This window comes from Tamandua tetradactyla, chromosome 6, assembly GCF_023851605.1.
Source record: "Tamandua tetradactyla isolate mTamTet1 chromosome 6, mTamTet1.pri, whole genome shotgun sequence".
Taxonomy (NCBI): Eukaryota; Metazoa; Chordata; class Mammalia; order Pilosa; family Myrmecophagidae; genus Tamandua; species Tamandua tetradactyla.
In genome coordinates this window covers 36222509-36226618 of record NC_135332.1, presented here as the reverse complement: position 1 = coordinate 36226618, position 4110 = coordinate 36222509, and positions in this window count along the sequence as shown.

The window sequence follows — 4110 nt, the reverse complement described above, 5'->3', positions numbered from 1 at the left end:
ATTGCAGATATGTTTCCATTAATGTGAGCTCTACTGTGTAATGCAAGACATTTTAGTATCATTGGCTTAAGGGACCTGGGAATGACTTATTAGGAAGGAGAAAATAGTTTGGATCAAATGGTGGTACACAACATTACCCCGTGGCACTTTTCACAAAACTGGTCCTTCTTCAGACTTGCTGATTCAAAATTTTGAGTAGTGGCAGCCTTGCCATGGGCATTTTACAGACCTCACAGTGATTCTGATATGCATCCCTGGTTAAGAAATTCTGGGCTGGGGCAACCTTGCCTAGGATGTTACCCGGACTGGCAATGGCAAAATATTTTCCTTAGAATGCAGGCTTCCACTACAAACAATTCTTAGTCCCTGCCACCTTCCTCACTCAAGGAAAAAAAAATAAAAGAATTACATAAGGAAATAGCCATGGGCAGATGTTCAAAGATGGGAGATATGGGTCATCTCTTTTTCTAAGAAATGCATCTTCCTTGTCTCTTTTGAATACGTGGTGGAGGTGGGGTTTAATAGCCAGTTGCATTCTAGAAAAGGGTATCTGAAAACAATATATACAGTCTTTATGACCAAAGCCCTACAAAGAAACTGAAGTACTTTCTTTTCATTCAACCATATAAGAAATAGATGGACAGACCCTTGGAAATCATGTAGTCCAACTGCTTCATTTTACATTTGGAGAAATTGAGCCCAAAGTGGAAAATGATTTCAATGTCAGATAGCTTTTTCCTACAGTAATATCCATTCAATTTAGTGACCAACCTAGGAACGCAAACCAAGCTTTTTATCCTCTTTTGGAACCCTGCCTTACTGAAATTAGAAAGAACACAGAAACAGCTGTTCAACCATGTCCAGAAATGACAGTCTACTCTTCAATAAAGCCCCAACAGTTTAGCCAAGAAGTATTGAGTGAAAATGAGAAGTCAGTTTGAAACAGATTCTTTAGCAAAGTGGCCCAGAGGCACAGAATAAAATCATCAAAGCTACCTTTACATTTACTTTTAGATTGAGAGCTGTTTTTAGGTTTCTTCCAACCTCAATCTCTCTTTCTCTTTCTCTCTCTAACACATACCCCTAAACAGGAACCTTGGAGAATAAAACTAGAATGAGGGTGAATGTCTGTTACAAAACAATCCTCATTTTATCAGTCATGTTTTGTTGGTTATTGTATTCATCGCCATGAGGATGAGATTTAATTCGCTTCTTTAACAAGTTCGTGCATGGAACACATCATTTTCCTCCATTAAAACTTGCACCTGGGCGTGGTATCTGTTAGGGTGCTTCTGTTGACAAATAACAGAAAAACCAAATCTGTTTGGTTATGACTGAAGTGTAACAAAGGGAATGTGTTTGGCTCAATTAACTGAAATGCCAAGAGGTAGTTCAGACTGCAAGTGCTGTGTGATCAGGATGTGCCCCCCCCCACCCTGTTTATCAGGTACACCGTTGGGTTGGCTTTCCTCAAGGTGAGAAGATGGCATCATAGTTACTCAAGCTTCTTTGCCTCCAGCCAAGAAGAAAGAAGAGCATCACATAACCATTGAAACAAGTCCAGGCTTTCCTCTGACCCAGTCATCGTTACACTGATAATGATAACTGTGCAAAAATTAATATTCATTGAGCGAGTAATATGTGGCAGAAATTCTTCTAAGTGCTTTCCATGCATTACCGCTTAAATCCTCATAAAAAGAGTGGTGGGTCTACTCTGATTTGTTAAAGTCACCAAGGCCAATATTGGCCTGAAGCCAAGGAGGAGGGTGGAATCCCCCTAAACTTAAGGTCACCACACAAGGTGCAAAATGGATGTTAAGGAAACCACCACAGTATCACAACTTTGTGTCTGAAAAATTATCGTTCTGCTTTGTGCTTCAGTTTTTCTTAGTAATCTAACTTAAATAGATAAAAAGCAAGATACCTCCTTCTTCTATTAGCCATATCACCTAAATTACCTTTTGTCCTAAGTAATTTCCTTTTGAATGATGACAGTGTTTTCTCCTTGCAAGTACAGAAGTCAGTAGAGACTGAGCTGGGATGCACACAGGCTTCCTAAATTCATTCCTTTACACCTGACCAGCCTTCCTCCTGCTGGTCAGTTTGGCCTCCTGGTCAGAACCATGGTCCTTTATGACTCTACTGCTTTTCTTCTGACATTTGCTGAAAGGTGAGAAAATAAATCTCTTCGCTTGTTCTGGATTGTGTGGAGCTTCTTTCTCTGTAACTCTGGTTCATCATAAGAAAGGAGCAATCCCAGCAGGCTTTAGGAGCCTCTTTTGTTTGCCTCACTCGAACTACCCCTCCACCATCCCCACTTTGTACATCCTAGGTGTTTTCCTGTAAGGATATTTTTTATTTTTTAAACTTGAATTCAATTAGGATTTTATCATCGGCCACGGAAAAACCGAAATACATGTATTATGACATGGCATTTTAGAAAATGAAGTAATAATCTCATCAGAAGTCACTGATTTGAAATAAACAGGCAAATTACTGCCTGAATGCTAAATAAGTAAATACCATCATGGTATAAATTAGTACAACCTTTTCAGAAACTACTCTGACAGTTATTTATAAAAACTCACAAAATATTCGTATCTTTTACAAAGCAATCCTGCTCCTAGGATTTATATTAAAGTGGAGGGAAAAGAGCATTATGCAGAGATGTTCATTAAAGAATGACTTAGAGAAACATAAATGGAAGCAGTATATATTCCAACAGAATGCATGACTAAGACAATTATAGTAAAAACTCCTTGAGGGAAAGATGTAACTGTTAGTAGTCCCTTTGTTTGGAACCCTTTCCCACCTCCTCTGCCTCACTTCTCTGCCAGCTAACTCCCACTTGGCCTTCAAGACTCAGGGTACCCACCCTCGGACTTGGCTGCCCCTCCTCCTCTGTGTTTATGTAACGCCTGGGCACTTTAGGAAAGCATCTGTTGCCCATTGATTGCATTGTGACCCATTGATTTTGCTGGTGAGCAAACTCCCAGTAGATTGTAAATCATTGAGTCAGAGACACGGTCGTTTGTACAAGTTAAAAATCAGAAGGGGAGGGGGCAAGAATAAAACTGTTCCTAATTCGTAAAACAGGCTTCGGTTCAAGGAGGCCTCCATCGCCCCTTCCCTGCTCCATCAGCACTACCATCTCCGCGGGAGTCTCTTGTGCAGGGAAAGAAATTTGTTTAAAAGCCACCTAAGAGAGCGTGCCTCTGGGGAAGGAAGTGGGTGGGAGGACATTAGAAATGGGTTCTGTGGAATATTCCTGCAAAACTCTAGGTATCATTAATATTCTTTTGCATGCTTTTTAAAAACAGTTTCTTTCCACGAATGTCTGAATTACCCTATAGACAAAGTGGAACTGCAAACCATCAGAGTGCTTTGGTTTATGACGGAACGTGACGAGCATTTCCATCTTTCAGGCAGAATTATTTCAAAAAGGATTAAAGTGGAATAGGTTGCTCAACCCTGTGCCCCTTCCTAGACCCAGAATCAGGAATTTGAGGTTGCTTTCCTCCTCCATTCATTTCCAGCCCGGCCTCTGGCTACTCCACACACCACTCGCCTTTTGCCCGCCCGACCTCTGAGCGGAGCGCTCGGGAGGGAGGAGAACCGGCAAATCCTCGCGGGCGCCGGGCGCTCACAAACCAGGCCCGCCTCCGCCCGCGCCCGGCCCCGTCACGTTGGCTGCAGAGAGCAGCCTGGCTGAGCCCGGCCTGGGAGGAGCTGGGGGTAGCTGAGGGGAGCGAGTCACGTGAGAGGAGGAGTCTGACCTACTTTTCCCGGCGGCAGGCGCATGCGTACCCTTCCTTGCGCGTCGGCCGGGAGACTCACGTGGAAACGCACGTGCCGGGTCCTCGGGCTCGGAGCTGGAGGTTCCGCGCGCACTGGCGCGCCCGCTGGGGAAGGCGGGGCTGGCGCGGCGGGGCGCGCCCGCGGGCGGGAGGGGCTGGGCGTGCAGCCGCCGGTCCTTAGCCTTGGGCGAGTCGGTCTGCGGGTTCTGCGGGCCTTAGCGTTAATCAGCCCTGGAGAGCTGTGGGGAGAGGGCTTCCTGCAAATTCTTCGAATTCAACATTCGTTACTTCAAAAATTTAAACAAACTTACAG